Genomic DNA, 15,188 nt, shown 5'->3' with positions numbered 1-15,188 from the left:
TACAAGTATTTAAAAAATCCAAAAAAGAGGTGCAACACAAGGACTTCCCAGGAGGTCACCCATCCTAGTACTACTCTCGCCCAAGCACGCTTAACTGCGGAGTTCTGATGGGATCCGGTGCATTAGTGCTGGTATGATCGCACCTGATATCGAATGCGCTTTAATTGTATATATTTTATTTCTTTCACTTATTAACGGCAAAACAGACATAATTAACGCTGAAATATTTGTTTTCTCCTACTTCTTTCCATTCTTTTACGCCGATTAACAAAAATAGATACAAGTATTTAAAAAATCCCAAAAAAAGAGGTGCAACACAAGGACTTCCCAGGAGGTCACCCATCCTAGTACTACTCTCGCCCAAGCACGCTTAACTGCGGAGTTCTGATGGGATCCGGTGCATTAGTGCTGGTATGATCGCACCTGATATCGAATGCGCTTTAATTGTATATATTTTATTTCTTTCACTTATTAACGGCAAAACAGACATAATTAACGCTGAAATATTTGTTTTCTCCTACTTCTTTCCATTCTTTTACGCCGATTAACAAAAATAGATACAAGTATTTAAAAAATCGCAAAAAAAGAGGTGCAACACAAGGACTTCCCAGGAGGTCACCCATCCTAGTACTACTCTCGCCCAAGCACGCTTAACTGCGGAGTTCTGATGGGATCCGGTGCATTAGTGCTGGTATGATCGCACCTGATATCGAATGCGCTTTAATTGTATATATTTTATTTCTTTCACTTATTAACGGCAAAACAGACATAATTAACGCTGAAATATTTGTTTTCTCCTACTTCTTTCCATTCTTTTACGCCGATTAACAAAAATAGATACAAGTATTTAAAAAATCGCAAAAAAAGAGGTGCAACACAAGGACTTCCCAGGAGGTCACCCATCCTAGTACTACTCTCGCCCAAGCACGCTTAACTGCGGAGTTCTGATGGGATCCGGTGCATTAGTGCTGGTATGATCGCACCTGATATCGAATGCGCTTTAATTGTATATATTTTATTTCTTTCACTTATTAACGGCAAAACAGACATAATTAACGCTGAAATATTTGTTTTCTCCTACTTCTTTCCATTCTTTTACGCCGATTAACAAAAATAGATACAAGTATTTAAAAAATCCCAAAAAAAGAGGTGCAACACAAGGACTTCCCAGGAGGTCACCCATCCTAGTACTACTCTCGCCCAAGCACGCTTAACTGCGGAGTTCTGATGGGATCCGGTGCATTAGTGCTGGTATGATCGCACCTGATATCGAATGCGCTTTAATTGTATATATTTTATTTCTTTCACTTATTAACGGCAAAACAGACATAATTAACGCTGAAATATTTGTTTTCTCCTACTTCTTTCCATTCTTTTACGCCGATTAACAAAAATAGATACAAGTATTTAAAAAATCCAAAAAAAGAGGTGCAACACAAGGACTTCCCAGGAGGTCACCCATCCTAGTACTACTCTCGCCCAAGCACGCTTAACTGCGGAGTTCTGATGGGATCCGGTGCATTAGTGCTGGTATGATCGCACCTGATATCGAATGCGCTTTAATTGTATATATTTTATTTCTTTCACTTATTAACGGCAAAACAGACATAATTAACGCTGAAATATTTGTTTTCTCCTACTTCTTTCCATTCTTTTACGCCGATTAACAAAAATAGATACAAGTATTTAAAAAATCCAAAAAAAGAGGTGCAACACAAGGACTTCCCAGGAGGTCACCCATCCTAGTACTACTCTCGCCCAAGCACGCTTAACTGCGGAGTTCTGATGGGATCCGGTGCATTAGTGCTGGTATGATCGCACCTGATATCGAATGCGCTTTAATTGTATATATTTTATTTCTTTCACTTATTAACGGCAAAACAGACATAATTAACGCTGAAATATTTGTTTTCTCCTACTTCTTTCCATTCTTTTACGCCGATTAACAAAAATAGATACAAGTATTTAAAAAATCCCAAAAAAGAGGTGCAACACAAGGACTTCCCAGGAGGTCACCCATCCTAGTACTACTCTCGCCCAAGCACGCTTAACTGCGGAGTTCTGATGGGATCCGGTGCATTAGTGCTGGTATGATCGCACCTGATATCGAATGCGCTTTAATTGTATATATTTTATTTCTTTCACTTATTAACGGCAAAACAGACATAATTAACGCTGAAATATTTGTTTTCTCCTACTTCTTTCCATTCTTTTACGCCGATTAACAAAAATAGATACAAGTATTTAAAAAATCCCAAAAAAGAGGTGCAACACAAGGACTTCCCAGGAGGTCACCCATCCTAGTACTACTCTCGCCCAAGCACGCTTAACTGCGGAGTTCTGATGGGATCCGGTGCATTAGTGCTGGTATGATCGCACCTGATATCGAATGCGCTTTAATTGTATATATTTTATTTCTTTCACTTATTAACGGCAAAACAGACATAATTAACGCTGAAATATTTGTTTTCTCCTACTTCTTTCCATTCTTTTACGCCGATTAACAAAAATAGATACAAGTATTTAAAAAATCCCAAAAAAAGAGGTGCAACACAAGGACTTCCCAGGAGGTCACCCATCCTAGTACTACTCTCGCCCAAGCACGCTTAACTGCGGAGTTCTGATGGGATCCGGTGCATTAGTGCTGGTATGATCGCACCTGATATCGAATGCGCTTTAATTGTATATATTTTATTTCTTTCACTTATTAACGGCAAAACAGACATAATTAACGCTGAAATATTTGTTTTCTCCTACTTCTTTCCATTCTTTTACGCCGATTAACAAAAATAGATACAAGTATTTAAAAAATCCCAAAAAAAGAGGTGCAACACAAGGACTTCCCAGGAGGTCACCCATCCTAGTACTACTCTCGCCCAAGCACGCTTAACTGCGGAGTTCTGATGGGATCCGGTGCATTAGTGCTGGTATGATCGCACCTGATATCGAATGCGCTTTAATTGTATATATTTTATTTCTTTCACTTATTAACGGCAAAACAGACATAATTAACGCTGAAATATTTGTTTTCTCCTACTTCTTTCCATTCTTTTACGCCGATTAACAAAAATAGATACAAGTATTTAAAAAATCCCAAAAAAAGAGGTGCAACACAAGGACTTCCCAGGAGGTCACCCATCCTAGTACTACTCTCGCCCAAGCACGCTTAACTGCGGAGTTCTGATGGGATCCGGTGCATTAGTGCTGGTATGATCGCACCTGATATCGAATGCGCTTTAATTGTATATATTTTATTTCTTTCACTTATTAACGGCAAAACAGACATAATTAACGCTGAAATATTTGTTTTCTCCTACTTCTTTCCATTCTTTTACGCCGATTAACAAAAATAGATACAAGTATTTAAAAAATCGCAAAAAAGAGGTGCAACACAAGGACTTCCCAGGAGGTCACCCATCCTAGTACTACTCTCGCCCAAGCACGCTTAACTGCGGAGTTCTGATGGGATCCGGTGCATTAGTGCTGGTATGATCGCACCTGATATCGAATGCGCTTTAATTGTATATATTTTATTTCTTTCACTTATTAACGGCAAAACAGACATAATTAACGCTGAAATATTTGTTTTCTCCTACTTCTTTCCATTCTTTTACGCCGATTAACAAAAATAGATACAAGTATTTAAAAAATCCCAAAAAAAGAGGTGCAACACAAGGACTTCCCAGGAGGTCACCCATCCTAGTACTACTCTCGCCCAAGCACGCTTAACTGCGGAGTTCTGATGGGATCCGGTGCATTAGTGCTGGTATGATCGCACCTGATATCGAATGCGCTTTAATTGTATATATTTTATTTCTTTCACTTATTAACGGCAAAACAGACATAATTAACGCTGAAATATTTGTTTTCTCCTACTTCTTTCCATTCTTTTACGCCGATTAACAAAAATAGATACAAGTATTTAAAAAATCGCAAAAAAAGAGGTGCAACACAAGGACTTCCCAGGAGGTCACCCATCCTAGTACTACTCTCGCCCAAGCACGCTTAACTGCGGAGTTCTGATGGGATCCGGTGCATTAGTGCTGGTATGATCGCACCTGATATCGAATGCGCTTTAATTGTATATATTTTATTTCTTTCACTTATTAACGGCAAAACAGACATAATTAACGCTGAAATATTTGTTTTCTCCTACTTCTTTCGATTCTTTTACGCCGATTAACAAAAATAGATACAAGTATTTAAAAAATCCCAAAAAAGAGGTGCAACACAAGGACTTCCCAGGAGGTCACCCATCCTAGTACTACTCTCGCCCAAGCACGCTTAACTGCGGAGTTCTGATGGGATCCGGTGCATTAGTGCTGGTATGATCGCACCTGATATCGAATGCGCTTTAATTGTATATATTTTATTTCTTTCACTTATTAACGGCAAAACAGACATAATTAACGCTGAAATATTTGTTTTCTCCTACTTCTTTCCATTCTTTTACGCCGATTAACAAAAATAGATACAAGTATTTAAAAAATCGCAAAAAAGAGGTGCAACACAAGGACTTCCCAGGAGGTCACCCATCCTAGTACTACTCTCGCCCAAGCACGCTTAACTGCGGAGTTCTGATGGGATCCGGTGCATTAGTGCTGGTATGATCGCACCTGATATCGAATGCGCTTTAATTGTATATATTTTATTTCTTTCACTTATTAACGGCAAAACAGACATAATTAACGCTGAAATATTTGTTTTCTCCTACTTCTTTCCATTCTTTTACGCCGATTAACAAAAATAGATACAAGTATTTAAAAAATCCCAAAAAAAGAGGTGCAACACAAGGACTTCCCAGGAGGTCACCCATCCTAGTACTACTCTCGCCCAAGCACGCTTAACTGCGGAGTTCTGATGGGATCCGGTGCATTAGTGCTGGTATGATCGCACCTGATATCGAATGCGCTTTAATTGTATATATTTTATTTCTTTCACTTATTAACGGCAAAACAGACATAATTAACGCTGAAATATTTGTTTTCTCCTACTTCTTTCCATTCTTTTACGCCGATTAACAAAAATAGATACAAGTATTTAAAAAATCGCAAAAAAAGAGGTGCAACACAAGGACTTCCCAGGAGGTCACCCATCCTAGTACTACTCTCGCCCAAGCACGCTTAACTGCGGAGTTCTGATGGGATCCGGTGCATTAGTGCTGGTATGATCGCACCTGATATCGAATGCGCTTTAATTGTATATATTTTATTTCTTTCACTTATTAACGGCAAAACAGACATAATTAACGCTGAAATATTTGTTTTCTCCTACTTCTTTCGATTCTTTTACGCCGATTAACAAAAATAGATACAAGTATTTAAAAAATCGCAAAAAAAGAGGTGCAACACAAGGACTTCCCAGGAGGTCACCCATCCTAGTACTACTCTCGCCCAAGCACGCTTAACTGCGGAGTTCTGATGGGATCCGGTGCATTAGTGCTGGTATGATCGCACCTGATATCGAATGCGCTTTAATTGTATATATTTTATTTCTTTCACTTATTAACGGCAAAACAGACATAATTAACGCTGAAATATTTGTTTTCTCCTACTTCTTTCCATTCTTTTACGCCGATTAACAAAAATAGATACAAGTATTTAAAAAATCCAAAAAAAGAGGTGCAACACAAGGACTTCCCAGGAGGTCACCCATCCTAGTACTACTCTCGCCCAAGCACGCTTAACTGCGGAGTTCTGATGGGATCCGGTGCATTAGTGCTGGTATGATCGCACCTGATATCGAATGCGCTTTAATTGTATATTTTATTTCTTTCACTTATTAACGGCAAAACAGACATAATTAACGCTGAAATATTTGTTTTCTCCTACTTCTTTCCATTCTTTTACGCCGATTAACAAAAATAGATACAAGTATTTAAAAAATCCAAAAAAGAGGTGCAACACAAGGACTTCCCAGGAGGTCACCCATCCTAGTACTACTCTCGCCCAAGCACGCTTAACTGCGGAGTTCTGATGGGATCGGTGCATTAGTGCTGGTATGATCGCACCTGATATCGAATGCGCTTTAATTGTATATATTTTATTTCTTTCACTTATTAACGGCAAAACAGACATAATTAACGCTGAAATATTTGTTTTCTCCTACTTCTTTCCATTCTTTTACGCCGATTAACAAAAATAGATACAAGTATTTAAAAAATCGCAAAAAAGAGGTGCAACACAAGGACTTCCCAGGAGGTCACCCATCCTAGTACTACTCTCGCCCAAGCACGCTTAACTGCGGAGTTCTGATGGGATCCGGTGCATTAGTGCTGGTATGATCGCACCTGATATCGAATGCGCTTTAATTGTATATATTTTATTTCTTTCACTTATTAACGGCAAAACAGACATAATTAACGCTGAAATATTTGTTTTCTCCTACTTCTTTCCATTCTTTTACGCCGATTAACAAAAATAGATACAAGTATTTAAAAAATCGCAAAAAAGAGGTGCAACACAAGGACTTCCCAGGAGGTCACCCATCCTAGTACTACTCTCGCCCAAGCACGCTTAACTGCGGAGTTCTGATGGGATCCGGTGCATTAGTGCTGGTATGATCGCACCTGATATCGAATGCGCTTTAATAGTATATATTTTATTTCTTTCACTTATTAACGGCAAAACAGACATAATTAACGCTGAAATATTTATTTTCTCCTACTTCTTTCGATTCTTTTACACCGATTAACAAAAATAGATACAAGTATTTAAAAAATCGCAAAAAAGAGTTACAACACAAGGACTTCCCAGGAGGTCACCCATCCTAGTACTACTCTCGCCCAAGCACGCTTAAGGACTTCCCAGGAGGTCACCCATCCTAGTACTACTCTCGCCCAAGCACGCTTAACTGCGGAGTTCTGATGGGATCCGGTGCATTAGTGCTGGTATGATCGCACCTGATATCGAATGCGCTTTAATTGTATATATTTTATTTCTTTCACTTATTAACGGCAAAACAGACATAATTAACGCTGAAATATTTGTTTTCTCCTACTTCTTTCCATTCTTTTACGCCGATTAACAAAATAGATACAAGTATTTAAAAAATCCAAAAAAAGAGGTGCAACACAAGGACTTCCCAGGAGGTCAACCATCCTAGTACTACTCTCGCCCAAGCACGCTTAACTGCGGAGTTCTGATGGGATCCGGTGCATTAGTGCTGGTATGATCGCACCTGATATCGAATGCGCTTTAATTGTATATATTTTATTTCTTTCACTTATTAACGGCAAAACAGACATAATTAACGCTGAAATATTTGTTTTCTCCTACTTCTTTCCATTCTTTTACGCCGATTAACAAAAATAGATACAAGTATTTAAAAAATCGCAAAAAAGAGGTGCAACACAAGGACTTCCCAGGAGGTCACCCATCCTAGTACTACTCTCGCCCAAGCACGCTTAACTGCGGAGTTCTGATGGGATCCGGTGCATTAGTGCTGGTATGATCGCACCTGATATCGAATGCGCTTTAATTGTATATTTTATTTCTTTCACTTATTAACGGCAAAACAGACATAATTAACGCTGAAATATTGTTTTCTCCTACTTCTTTCGATTCTTTTACACCGATTAACAAAAATAGATACAAGTATTTAAAAAATCGCAAAAAAAAGAGGTGCAACACAAGGACTTCCCAGGAGGTCACCCATCCTAGTACTACTCTCGCCCAAGCACGCTTAACTGCGGAGTTCTGATGGGATCCGGTGCATTAGTGCTGGTATGATCGCACCTGATATCGAATGCGCTTTAATTGTATATATTTTATTTCTTTCACTTATTAACGGCAAAAAGACATAATTAACGCTGAAATATTTGTTTTCTTACTTCTTTCCATTCTTTTACGCCGATTAACAAAATAGATACAAGTATTTAAAAAATCGCAAAAAAGAGGTGCAACACAAGGACTTCCCAGGAGGTCACCCATCCTAGTACTACTCTCGCCCAAGCACGCTTAACTGCGGAGTTCTGATGGGATCGGTGCATTAGTGCTGGTATGATCGCACCTGATATCGAATGCGCTTTAATTGTATATATTTTATTTCTTTCACTTATTAACGGAAAACAGACATAATTATAAATAGGGCAGGGGGGGGTGGGGACCCAAATGTAAAACGCTGAATATAATATTTGTTTTCTCCTACTTCTTTCGATTCTTTTACGCCGATTAACAAAAATAGATACAAGTATTTAAAAAATCCAAAAAAAGAGGTGCAACACAAGGACTTCCCAGGAGGTCACCCATCCTAGTACTACTCTCGCCCAAGCACGCTTAACTGCGGAGTTCTGATGGGATCCGGTGCATTAGTGCTGGTATGATCGCACCTGATATCGAATGCGCTTTAATTGTATATATTTTATTTCTTTCACTTATTTGATATCGAATGCGCTTTAATTGTATATATTTTATTTCTTTCACTTATTAACGGCAAAACAGACATAATTAACGCTGAAATATTTGTTTTCTCCTACTTCTTTCGATTCTTTTACGCCGATTAACAAAAATAGATACAAGTATTTAAAAAATCGCAAAAAAGAGGTGCAACACAAGGACTTCCCAGGAGGTCACCCATCCTAGTACTACTCTCGCCCTTTCTCCTACTTCTTTGGATTCTTTTACGCCGATTGGAGGTCACCCATCCTAGTACTACTCTCGCCCAAGCACGCTTAACTGCGGAGTTCTGATGGGATCCGGTGCATTAGTGCTGGTATGATCACACCTGATATCGAATGCGCTTTAATTGTATATATTTATTTCTTTCACTTATTAACGGCAAAACAGACATAATTAACGCTGAAATATTTGTTTTCTCCTACTTCTTCCATTCTTTTACGCCGATTAAAAAAATAGATACAAGTATTTAAAAAATCGCAAAAAAAGAGGTGCAACACAGGGACCCAGGAGGTCACCCATCCTAGTACTACTCTCGCCCAAGCACGCTTAACTGCGGAGTTCTGATGGGATCCGGTGCATTAGTGCTGGTATGATCGCACCTGACACAAGCCTAGTATCGAATGCGCTTTAATTGTATATATTTATTTCTTTCACTTATTAACGGCAAAACAGACATAATTAACGCTGAAATATTTGTTTTCTCCTACTTCTTTCGATTCTTTTACGCCGATTAACAAAAATAGATACAAGTATTTAAAAAATCCAAAAAAGAGGTGCAACACAAGGACTTCCACGCTTAACTCTGCGGACGCTTTGTTCTGATGGGATCCGGTGCATTAGTGCTGGTATGATCGCACCTGATATCGAATGCGCTTTAATTGTATATATTTTATTTTTCACTTATTTACAAGTATTTAAAAAATCGCAAAAAAGAGGTGCAACACAAGGACTTCCCAGGAGGTCACCCATCCTAGTACTACTCTCGCCGACATAATTAACGCTGAAATATTTGTTTTCTCCTACTTCTTTCCATTCTTTTACGCCGATTAACAAAAATAGATACAAGTATTTAAAAAATCCCAAAAAAAGAGGTGCAACACAAGGACTTCCCAGGAGGTCACCCATCCTAGTACTACTCTCGCCCAAGCACGCTTAACTGCGGAGTTCTGATGGGATCCGGTGCATTAGTGCTGGTATGATCGCTCGATTCTTTTACGCCGATTAACAAAAATAGATACAAGTATTTAAAAAATCGCAAAAAAGAGGTGCAACACAAGGACTTCCCAGGAGGTCACCCATCCTAGTACTACTCTCGCCCAAGCACGCTTAACTGCGGAGTTCTGATGGGATCCGGTGCATTAGTGCTGGTATGATCGCACCTGATATCGAATGCGCTTTAATTGTATATATTTTATTTCTTTCACTTATTAACGGCAAAACAGACATAATTAACGCTGAAATATTTGTTTTCTCCTACTTCTTTCATTCTTTTACGCCGATTAACAAAAATAGATACAAGTATTTTAAAAAATCCCAAAAAAAAAAAAAAAGAGGTGCAACACAAGGACTTCCCAGGAGGTCACCCATCCTAGTACTACTCTCGCCCAAGCACGCTTAACTGCGGAGTTCTGATGGGATCCGGTGCATTAGTGCTGGTATGATCGCACCTGATATCGAATGCGCTTTAATTGTATATATTTTATTTCTTTCACTTTAACGGCAAAACAGACATAATTAACGCTGAAATATTTGTTTTCTCCTACTTCTTTCCATTCTTTTACGCCGATTAACAAAATAGATACAAGTATTTAAAAAATCCCAAAAAAGAGGTGCAACACAAGGACTTCCCAGGAGGTCACCCATCCTAGTACTACTCTCGCCCAAGCACGCTTAACTGCGGAGTTCTGATGGGATCCGGTGCATTAGTGCTGGAATGATCGCACTGATATCGAATGCGCTTTAATTGTATATATTTTATTTCTTTCACTTATTAACGGCAAAACAGACATAATTAACGCTGAAATATTTGTTTTCTCCTACTTCTTTCCATTCTTTTACGCCGATTAACAAAAATAGATACAAGTATTTAAAAAATCCCAAAAAAGAGGTGCAACACAAGGACTTCCCAGGAGGTCACCCATCCTAGTAATACTCTCGCCCAAGCACGCTTAACTGCGGAGTTCTGATGGGATCCGGTGCATTAGTGCTGGTATGATCGCACCTGATATCGAATGCGCTTTAATTGTATATATTTTATTTCTTTCACTTATTAACGGCAAAACAGACATAATTAACGCTGAAATATTTGTTTTCTCCTACTTCTTTCGATTCTTTTACGCCGATTAACAAAAATAGATACAAGTATTTAAAAAATCGCAAAAAAGAGGTGCAACACAAGGACTTCCCAGGAGGTCACCCATCCTAGTACTACTCTCGCCCAAGCACGCTTAACTGGAGAGTTCTGATGGGATCCGGTGCATTAGTGCTGGTATGATCGCACCTGATATCAAATGCGCTTTAATTGTATATATTTTATTTCTTTCACTTATTAACGGCAAAACAGACATAATTAACGCTGAAATATTTGTTTTCTCCTACTTCTTTCCATTCTTTTACGCCGATTAACAAAAATAGATACAAGTATTTAAAAAATCGCAAAAAAAGAGGTGCAACACAAGGACTTCCCAGGAGGTCACCCATCCTAGTACTACTCTCGCCCAAGCACGCTTAACTGCGGAGTTCTGATGGGATCCGGTGCATTAGTGCTGGTATGATCGCACCTGATATCGAATGCGCTTTAATTGTATGTATTTTATTTTCTTTTCACTTATTAACGGCAAAACAGACATAATTAACGCGGCAAAACAAAAATCATTAAAACGTGTTGATTGAAATTGAAATATTTGTTTTCTCCTACTTCTTTCATTCTTTTACGCCGATTAACAAAAATAGATACAAGTATTTAAAAAATCCCAAAAAAAGAGGTGCAACACAAGGACTTCCCAGGAGGTCACCCATCCTAGTACTACTCTCGCCCAAGCACGCTTAACTGCGGAGTTCTGATGGGATCCGGTGCATTAGTGCTGGTATGATCGCACCTGATATCGAATGCGCTTTAATTGTATATATTTTATTTCTTTCACTTATTAACGGCAAAACAGACATAATTAACGCTGAAATATTTTTTTCTCCTACTTCTTTCATTCTTTTACGCCGATTAACAAAAATAGATACAAGTATTTAAAAAACAAAAAAAGAGGTGCAACACAAGGACTTCCCAGGAGGTCACCCATCCTAGTACTACTCTCGCCAAAGCACGCTTAACTGCAGAGTTCTGATGGGATCCGGTGCATTAGTGCTGGTATGATCGCACCTGATATCGAATGCGCTTTAATTGTATATATTTTATTTCTTTACTTATTAACGGCAAAACAGACATAATTAACGCTGAAATATTTGTTTTCTCCTACTTCTTCCATTCTTTTACGCCGATTAACAAAAATAGATACAAGTATTTAAAAACTCGCAAAAAAAGAGGTGCAACACAAGGACTTCCCAGGAGGTCACCCATCCTAGTACTACTCTCGCCCAAGCACGCTTAACTGCGGAGTTCTGATGGGATCCGGTGCATTAGTGCTGGTATGATCACACCTGATATCGAATGCGCTTTAATTGTATATATTTTATTTCTTTCACTTATTAACGGCAAAACAGACATAATTAACGTGGAAATATTTGTTTTCCTACTCTTCCATTCTTTTACGCCGATTAACAAAAATAGATACAAGTATTTAAAAATCCCAAAAAAAGAGGTGCAAACACAAGGACTTCCCAGGAGGTCACCCATCCTAGTACTACTCTCGCCCAAGCACGCTTAACTGCGGAGTTCTGATGGGATCCGGTGCATTAGTGCTGGTATGATCGCACCTGATATCGAATGCGCTTTAATTGTATATATTTATTTCTTTCACTTATTAACGGCAAACAGACATAATTAACGCTGAAATATTTGTTTTCTCCTACTTCTTTCGATTCTTTACGCCGATTAACAAAAATAGATACAAGTATTTAAAAAATCCAAAAAAGAGGTGCAACACAAGGACTTCCCAGGAGGTCACCCATCCTAGTACTACTCTCGCCCAAGCACGCTTAACTGCGGAGTTCTGATGGGATCCGGTGCATTAGTGCTGGTATGATCGCACCTGATATCGAATGCGCTTTAATTGTATATATTTTATTTCTTCACTTATTAACGGCAAAACAGACATAATTAACGCTGAAATATTTGTTTTCTCCTACTTCTTCCATTCTTTTACGCCGATTAACAAAAATAGATACAAGTATTTAAAAAATCGCAAAAAAGAGGTGCAACACAAGGACTTCCCAGGAGGTCACCCATCCTAGTACTACTCTCGCCCAAGCACGCTTAATGCGGAGTTCTGATGGGATCCGGTGCATTAGTGCTGGTATGATCGCACCTGATATCGAATGCGCTTTAATTGTATATATTTTATCTTTCACTTATTAACGGCAAAACAGACATAATTAACGCTGTGAAATATTGTTTTCTCTACTTCTTTCCATTCTTTACGCCGATTAACAAAAATAGATACAAGTATTTAAAAAATCGCAAAAAAAGAGGGTGCAACACAAGGACTTCCCAGGAGGTCACCCATCCTAGTACTACTCTCGCCCAAGCACGCTTAACTGCGAGTTCTGTGGGATCCGGTGCATTAGTGTGGTATGATCACACCTGATATCGAATGCGCTTAATGTATATTTTTTATTTCTTTCACTTATTAACGGCAAAACAGACATAATAACGCTGAAATATTTGTTTTCTCCTACTTCTTTCCATTCTTTTACGCCGATTAACAAAAATAGATACAAGTATTTAAAAAATCCCAAAAAAGAGGTGCAACACAAGGACTTCCCAGGAGGTCACCCATCTAGTACTACTCTCGCCCAAGCACGCTTAACTGCGGAGTTCTGATGGGATCCGGTGCATTAGTGCTGGTATGATCGCACCTGATATCGAATGCGCTTTAATTGTATATATTTTATTTCTTTCACTTATTAACGGCAAAACAGACATAATTAACGCTGAAATATTTGTTTTCTCCTACTTCTTTCCATTCTTTTACGCCGATTAACAAAAATAGATACAAGTATTTAAAAAATCCCAAAAAAAGAGGTGCAACACAAGGACTCCCAGGAGGTCACCCATCCTAGTACTACTCTCGCCCAAGCACGCTTAACTGCGGAGTTCTGATGGGATCGGTGCATTAGTGCTGGTATGATCGCACTGATATCGAATGCGCTTTAATTGTATATATTTTATTTCTTTCACTTATTAACGGCAAAACAGACATAATTAACGCTGAAATATTTGTTTTTCTCTACTTCTTTCGATTCTTTTACGCCGATTAACAGAAATAAAGAGAAGTATTTAAAAAATCGCAAAAAAAGAGGTGCAACACAAGGACTTCCCAGGAGGTCACCCATCCTAGTACTACTCTCGCCCAAGCACGCTTAAATGCGGAGTTCTGATGGGATCCGGTGCATTAGTGCTGGTATGATCGCACCTGATATCTCATGCGCTTTGAATGTATATATTTTATTTCTTTCACTTATTAACGGCAAAACAAACATAATTAACGCTGAAAATTTGTTTTCTCCTACTTCTTTCGATTCTTTTACGCCGTAACAAAAATAGATACAAGTATTTAAAAACAAAAAAAAAGAGGTGCAACACAAGGACTTCCCAGGAGGTCACCATCCTAGTACTACTCTCGCCCAAGCACGCTTAACTGCGGAGTCTGATGGGATCCGGTGCATTAGTGTGGTATGATGCACTGATATCGAATGCGCTTTAATGTGTATATATTTTATTCTTTCACTTATTACGGCAAAACACATAATTAACGCTGAAATATTTGTTTCTCCTACTTCTTTCCATTCTTTTACGCCGATTAACAAAAATAGATACAAGTATTTAAAAAATCGCAAAAAAAGATGGGCAAACAAGGACTTCCCAGGAGGTCACCCATCTAGTACTACTCTCGCCCAAGCACGCTTAACTGGGAGTTTGATGGGATCCGGTGCATTAGTGCTGGTATGATCGCACTGATATCGAATGCGCTTTAATTGTATGTATTTTATTTTTTCACTTATTAACGGCAAAACAGACATAATTAACGCTGAAATATTTGTTTTCTCTACTTCTTCCATTCTTTTACGCCGATTAACAAAAATAGATACAAGTATTAAAAAATCCCAAAAAAAGAGGTGCAACACAAGGACTTCCAGGAGGTCACCCATCCTAGTACTACTCTCGCCCAAGCACGCTTAACTGCGGAGTTCTGATGGGATCCGGTGCATTAGTGCTGGTATGATCGCACTGATATCGAATGCGCTTTAATGTATATATTTTATTTCTTTCATTATAACGGCAAAACAGACATAATTAACGCTGAAATATTTGTTTCTCCTACTTCTTTCGATTCTTTTACGCCGATTAACAAAAATAGATACAAGTATTTAAAAAATCGCAAAAAAGAGGTGCAACACAAGGACTTCCAGGAGGGGTCACCATCCTAGTACTACTCTCGCCCAAGCACGCTTAACTGCGGAGTTCTGATGGGATCGGTTGCATTAGTGCTGGTATGATCGCACCTGATATCGAATGCGCTTTAATTGTATATATTTTATTTCTTTCACTTATTACGGCAAAACAGACATAATTAACGCTGAAATATTTGTTTTCTCCTACTTCTTTCCATTCTTTTA

General features: G+C 38.6%; 48 non-coding genes and 5 pseudogenes across 48 annotated transcripts; all 53 read right to left on the bottom strand.

Moving 5' to 3' along the window:
• Positions 1 to 26: 26 nt before the first annotated feature.
• Positions 27 to 145, bottom strand: LOC127133425 (5S ribosomal RNA). The gene has a single exon (XR_007807402.1). It is a non-coding gene; the product is annotated as a 5S ribosomal RNA (ribosomal RNA).
• Positions 146 to 306: 161 nt separating this feature from the next.
• LOC127133414 (5S ribosomal RNA) lies at positions 307 to 425 on the bottom strand. Its single transcript, XR_007807391.1, has one exon. It is a non-coding gene; the product is annotated as a 5S ribosomal RNA (ribosomal RNA).
• A 161-nt stretch (positions 426 to 586) lies between these two features.
• Positions 587 to 705, bottom strand: LOC127133402 (5S ribosomal RNA). Its single transcript, XR_007807381.1, has one exon. It is a non-coding gene; the product is annotated as a 5S ribosomal RNA (ribosomal RNA).
• A 161-nt stretch (positions 706 to 866) lies between these two features.
• Positions 867 to 985, bottom strand: LOC127133391 (5S ribosomal RNA). Its single transcript, XR_007807370.1, has one exon. It is a non-coding gene; the product is annotated as a 5S ribosomal RNA (ribosomal RNA).
• Positions 986 to 1,146: 161 nt separating this feature from the next.
• Positions 1,147 to 1,265, bottom strand: LOC127133380 (5S ribosomal RNA). Its single transcript, XR_007807359.1, has one exon. It is a non-coding gene; the product is annotated as a 5S ribosomal RNA (ribosomal RNA).
• Positions 1,266 to 1,425: 160 nt separating this feature from the next.
• Positions 1,426 to 1,544, bottom strand: LOC127133368 (5S ribosomal RNA). The gene has a single exon (XR_007807348.1). It is a non-coding gene; the product is annotated as a 5S ribosomal RNA (ribosomal RNA).
• A 160-nt stretch (positions 1,545 to 1,704) lies between these two features.
• On the bottom strand, positions 1,705 to 1,823 carry LOC127133357 (5S ribosomal RNA). The gene has a single exon (XR_007807337.1). It is a non-coding gene; the product is annotated as a 5S ribosomal RNA (ribosomal RNA).
• Positions 1,824 to 1,983: 160 nt separating this feature from the next.
• LOC127133343 (5S ribosomal RNA) lies at positions 1,984 to 2,102 on the bottom strand. The gene has a single exon (XR_007807326.1). It is a non-coding gene; the product is annotated as a 5S ribosomal RNA (ribosomal RNA).
• Positions 2,103 to 2,262: 160 nt separating this feature from the next.
• LOC127133332 (5S ribosomal RNA) lies at positions 2,263 to 2,381 on the bottom strand. The gene has a single exon (XR_007807315.1). It is a non-coding gene; the product is annotated as a 5S ribosomal RNA (ribosomal RNA).
• A 161-nt stretch (positions 2,382 to 2,542) lies between these two features.
• Positions 2,543 to 2,661, bottom strand: LOC127133320 (5S ribosomal RNA). The gene has a single exon (XR_007807304.1). It is a non-coding gene; the product is annotated as a 5S ribosomal RNA (ribosomal RNA).
• A 161-nt stretch (positions 2,662 to 2,822) lies between these two features.
• On the bottom strand, positions 2,823 to 2,941 carry LOC127133308 (5S ribosomal RNA). Its single transcript, XR_007807292.1, has one exon. It is a non-coding gene; the product is annotated as a 5S ribosomal RNA (ribosomal RNA).
• Positions 2,942 to 3,102: 161 nt separating this feature from the next.
• On the bottom strand, positions 3,103 to 3,221 carry LOC127133296 (5S ribosomal RNA). Its single transcript, XR_007807282.1, has one exon. It is a non-coding gene; the product is annotated as a 5S ribosomal RNA (ribosomal RNA).
• A 160-nt stretch (positions 3,222 to 3,381) lies between these two features.
• On the bottom strand, positions 3,382 to 3,500 carry LOC127133284 (5S ribosomal RNA). The gene has a single exon (XR_007807271.1). It is a non-coding gene; the product is annotated as a 5S ribosomal RNA (ribosomal RNA).
• Positions 3,501 to 3,661: 161 nt separating this feature from the next.
• Positions 3,662 to 3,780, bottom strand: LOC127133273 (5S ribosomal RNA). The gene has a single exon (XR_007807260.1). It is a non-coding gene; the product is annotated as a 5S ribosomal RNA (ribosomal RNA).
• Positions 3,781 to 3,941: 161 nt separating this feature from the next.
• LOC127133260 (5S ribosomal RNA) lies at positions 3,942 to 4,060 on the bottom strand. Its single transcript, XR_007807248.1, has one exon. It is a non-coding gene; the product is annotated as a 5S ribosomal RNA (ribosomal RNA).
• Positions 4,061 to 4,220: 160 nt separating this feature from the next.
• On the bottom strand, positions 4,221 to 4,339 carry LOC127133249 (5S ribosomal RNA). The gene has a single exon (XR_007807237.1). It is a non-coding gene; the product is annotated as a 5S ribosomal RNA (ribosomal RNA).
• A 160-nt stretch (positions 4,340 to 4,499) lies between these two features.
• LOC127133238 (5S ribosomal RNA) lies at positions 4,500 to 4,618 on the bottom strand. Its single transcript, XR_007807226.1, has one exon. It is a non-coding gene; the product is annotated as a 5S ribosomal RNA (ribosomal RNA).
• Positions 4,619 to 4,779: 161 nt separating this feature from the next.
• On the bottom strand, positions 4,780 to 4,898 carry LOC127133225 (5S ribosomal RNA). The gene has a single exon (XR_007807214.1). It is a non-coding gene; the product is annotated as a 5S ribosomal RNA (ribosomal RNA).
• Positions 4,899 to 5,059: 161 nt separating this feature from the next.
• LOC127133213 (5S ribosomal RNA) lies at positions 5,060 to 5,178 on the bottom strand. Its single transcript, XR_007807203.1, has one exon. It is a non-coding gene; the product is annotated as a 5S ribosomal RNA (ribosomal RNA).
• A 161-nt stretch (positions 5,179 to 5,339) lies between these two features.
• On the bottom strand, positions 5,340 to 5,458 carry LOC127133201 (5S ribosomal RNA). The gene has a single exon (XR_007807192.1). It is a non-coding gene; the product is annotated as a 5S ribosomal RNA (ribosomal RNA).
• A 160-nt stretch (positions 5,459 to 5,618) lies between these two features.
• Positions 5,619 to 5,737, bottom strand: LOC127133190 (5S ribosomal RNA). Its single transcript, XR_007807181.1, has one exon. It is a non-coding gene; the product is annotated as a 5S ribosomal RNA (ribosomal RNA).
• A 157-nt stretch (positions 5,738 to 5,894) lies between these two features.
• Positions 5,895 to 6,012, bottom strand: LOC127134657 (5S ribosomal RNA). The gene has a single exon (XR_007808389.1). It is a non-coding gene; the product is annotated as a 5S ribosomal RNA (ribosomal RNA).
• A 160-nt stretch (positions 6,013 to 6,172) lies between these two features.
• Positions 6,173 to 6,291, bottom strand: LOC127133178 (5S ribosomal RNA). Its single transcript, XR_007807170.1, has one exon. It is a non-coding gene; the product is annotated as a 5S ribosomal RNA (ribosomal RNA).
• A 160-nt stretch (positions 6,292 to 6,451) lies between these two features.
• Positions 6,452 to 6,570, bottom strand: LOC127133166 (5S ribosomal RNA). Its single transcript, XR_007807159.1, has one exon. It is a non-coding gene; the product is annotated as a 5S ribosomal RNA (ribosomal RNA).
• Positions 6,571 to 6,796: 226 nt separating this feature from the next.
• On the bottom strand, positions 6,797 to 6,894 carry LOC127132795 (uncharacterized; annotated as a pseudogene).
• A 168-nt stretch (positions 6,895 to 7,062) lies between these two features.
• On the bottom strand, positions 7,063 to 7,181 carry LOC127134577 (5S ribosomal RNA). The gene has a single exon (XR_007808311.1). It is a non-coding gene; the product is annotated as a 5S ribosomal RNA (ribosomal RNA).
• A 160-nt stretch (positions 7,182 to 7,341) lies between these two features.
• On the bottom strand, positions 7,342 to 7,460 carry LOC127133154 (5S ribosomal RNA). Its single transcript, XR_007807147.1, has one exon. It is a non-coding gene; the product is annotated as a 5S ribosomal RNA (ribosomal RNA).
• Positions 7,461 to 7,619: 159 nt separating this feature from the next.
• On the bottom strand, positions 7,620 to 7,738 carry LOC127133143 (5S ribosomal RNA). Its single transcript, XR_007807136.1, has one exon. It is a non-coding gene; the product is annotated as a 5S ribosomal RNA (ribosomal RNA).
• A 156-nt stretch (positions 7,739 to 7,894) lies between these two features.
• Positions 7,895 to 8,012, bottom strand: LOC127134656 (5S ribosomal RNA). The gene has a single exon (XR_007808388.1). It is a non-coding gene; the product is annotated as a 5S ribosomal RNA (ribosomal RNA).
• A 200-nt stretch (positions 8,013 to 8,212) lies between these two features.
• Positions 8,213 to 8,331, bottom strand: LOC127133132 (5S ribosomal RNA). Its single transcript, XR_007807125.1, has one exon. It is a non-coding gene; the product is annotated as a 5S ribosomal RNA (ribosomal RNA).
• A 281-nt stretch (positions 8,332 to 8,612) lies between these two features.
• Positions 8,613 to 8,720, bottom strand: LOC127132844 (uncharacterized; annotated as a pseudogene).
• A 164-nt stretch (positions 8,721 to 8,884) lies between these two features.
• Positions 8,885 to 9,000, bottom strand: LOC127132752 (5S ribosomal RNA). Its single transcript, XR_007806832.1, has one exon. It is a non-coding gene; the product is annotated as a 5S ribosomal RNA (ribosomal RNA).
• A 487-nt stretch (positions 9,001 to 9,487) lies between these two features.
• LOC127134638 (5S ribosomal RNA) lies at positions 9,488 to 9,606 on the bottom strand. The gene has a single exon (XR_007808371.1). It is a non-coding gene; the product is annotated as a 5S ribosomal RNA (ribosomal RNA).
• Positions 9,607 to 9,661: 55 nt separating this feature from the next.
• On the bottom strand, positions 9,662 to 9,780 carry LOC127133120 (5S ribosomal RNA). Its single transcript, XR_007807114.1, has one exon. It is a non-coding gene; the product is annotated as a 5S ribosomal RNA (ribosomal RNA).
• Positions 9,781 to 9,949: 169 nt separating this feature from the next.
• Positions 9,950 to 10,068, bottom strand: LOC127133107 (5S ribosomal RNA). Its single transcript, XR_007807101.1, has one exon. It is a non-coding gene; the product is annotated as a 5S ribosomal RNA (ribosomal RNA).
• A 157-nt stretch (positions 10,069 to 10,225) lies between these two features.
• On the bottom strand, positions 10,226 to 10,344 carry LOC127134639 (5S ribosomal RNA). The gene has a single exon (XR_007808372.1). It is a non-coding gene; the product is annotated as a 5S ribosomal RNA (ribosomal RNA).
• Positions 10,345 to 10,503: 159 nt separating this feature from the next.
• Positions 10,504 to 10,622, bottom strand: LOC127134593 (5S ribosomal RNA). Its single transcript, XR_007808328.1, has one exon. It is a non-coding gene; the product is annotated as a 5S ribosomal RNA (ribosomal RNA).
• A 160-nt stretch (positions 10,623 to 10,782) lies between these two features.
• On the bottom strand, positions 10,783 to 10,901 carry LOC127134636 (5S ribosomal RNA). The gene has a single exon (XR_007808369.1). It is a non-coding gene; the product is annotated as a 5S ribosomal RNA (ribosomal RNA).
• A 161-nt stretch (positions 10,902 to 11,062) lies between these two features.
• Positions 11,063 to 11,181, bottom strand: LOC127133095 (5S ribosomal RNA). Its single transcript, XR_007807090.1, has one exon. It is a non-coding gene; the product is annotated as a 5S ribosomal RNA (ribosomal RNA).
• A 199-nt stretch (positions 11,182 to 11,380) lies between these two features.
• On the bottom strand, positions 11,381 to 11,499 carry LOC127133084 (5S ribosomal RNA). The gene has a single exon (XR_007807079.1). It is a non-coding gene; the product is annotated as a 5S ribosomal RNA (ribosomal RNA).
• A 156-nt stretch (positions 11,500 to 11,655) lies between these two features.
• LOC127134637 (5S ribosomal RNA) lies at positions 11,656 to 11,774 on the bottom strand. Its single transcript, XR_007808370.1, has one exon. It is a non-coding gene; the product is annotated as a 5S ribosomal RNA (ribosomal RNA).
• A 159-nt stretch (positions 11,775 to 11,933) lies between these two features.
• On the bottom strand, positions 11,934 to 12,052 carry LOC127134548 (5S ribosomal RNA). Its single transcript, XR_007808284.1, has one exon. It is a non-coding gene; the product is annotated as a 5S ribosomal RNA (ribosomal RNA).
• Positions 12,053 to 12,208: 156 nt separating this feature from the next.
• On the bottom strand, positions 12,209 to 12,328 carry LOC127134581 (5S ribosomal RNA). The gene has a single exon (XR_007808316.1). It is a non-coding gene; the product is annotated as a 5S ribosomal RNA (ribosomal RNA).
• Positions 12,329 to 12,484: 156 nt separating this feature from the next.
• Positions 12,485 to 12,603, bottom strand: LOC127133073 (5S ribosomal RNA). Its single transcript, XR_007807068.1, has one exon. It is a non-coding gene; the product is annotated as a 5S ribosomal RNA (ribosomal RNA).
• A 158-nt stretch (positions 12,604 to 12,761) lies between these two features.
• On the bottom strand, positions 12,762 to 12,879 carry LOC127132724 (5S ribosomal RNA). Its single transcript, XR_007806807.1, has one exon. It is a non-coding gene; the product is annotated as a 5S ribosomal RNA (ribosomal RNA).
• A 159-nt stretch (positions 12,880 to 13,038) lies between these two features.
• On the bottom strand, positions 13,039 to 13,154 carry LOC127132799 (uncharacterized; annotated as a pseudogene).
• A 157-nt stretch (positions 13,155 to 13,311) lies between these two features.
• On the bottom strand, positions 13,312 to 13,429 carry LOC127134612 (5S ribosomal RNA). Its single transcript, XR_007808347.1, has one exon. It is a non-coding gene; the product is annotated as a 5S ribosomal RNA (ribosomal RNA).
• A 161-nt stretch (positions 13,430 to 13,590) lies between these two features.
• Positions 13,591 to 13,707, bottom strand: LOC127132759 (5S ribosomal RNA). Its single transcript, XR_007806839.1, has one exon. It is a non-coding gene; the product is annotated as a 5S ribosomal RNA (ribosomal RNA).
• Positions 13,708 to 13,867: 160 nt separating this feature from the next.
• LOC127134601 (5S ribosomal RNA) lies at positions 13,868 to 13,986 on the bottom strand. Its single transcript, XR_007808336.1, has one exon. It is a non-coding gene; the product is annotated as a 5S ribosomal RNA (ribosomal RNA).
• Positions 13,987 to 14,142: 156 nt separating this feature from the next.
• Positions 14,143 to 14,257, bottom strand: LOC127132819 (uncharacterized; annotated as a pseudogene).
• Positions 14,258 to 14,413: 156 nt separating this feature from the next.
• On the bottom strand, positions 14,414 to 14,528 carry LOC127132833 (uncharacterized; annotated as a pseudogene).
• A 156-nt stretch (positions 14,529 to 14,684) lies between these two features.
• On the bottom strand, positions 14,685 to 14,802 carry LOC127132732 (5S ribosomal RNA). The gene has a single exon (XR_007806814.1). It is a non-coding gene; the product is annotated as a 5S ribosomal RNA (ribosomal RNA).
• A 155-nt stretch (positions 14,803 to 14,957) lies between these two features.
• Positions 14,958 to 15,076, bottom strand: LOC127132768 (5S ribosomal RNA). Its single transcript, XR_007806846.1, has one exon. It is a non-coding gene; the product is annotated as a 5S ribosomal RNA (ribosomal RNA).
• Between the last annotated feature and the right edge of the window lie 112 nt (positions 15,077 to 15,188).

The sequence above is a fragment of the Lathyrus oleraceus genome, chromosome 3 (genome assembly GCF_024323335.1).
Source record: "Lathyrus oleraceus cultivar Zhongwan6 chromosome 3, CAAS_Psat_ZW6_1.0, whole genome shotgun sequence".
Taxonomy (NCBI): domain Eukaryota; kingdom Viridiplantae; phylum Streptophyta; class Magnoliopsida; order Fabales; family Fabaceae; genus Lathyrus; species Lathyrus oleraceus.
This window is presented reverse-complemented; position numbering and strand designations above follow the sequence as displayed.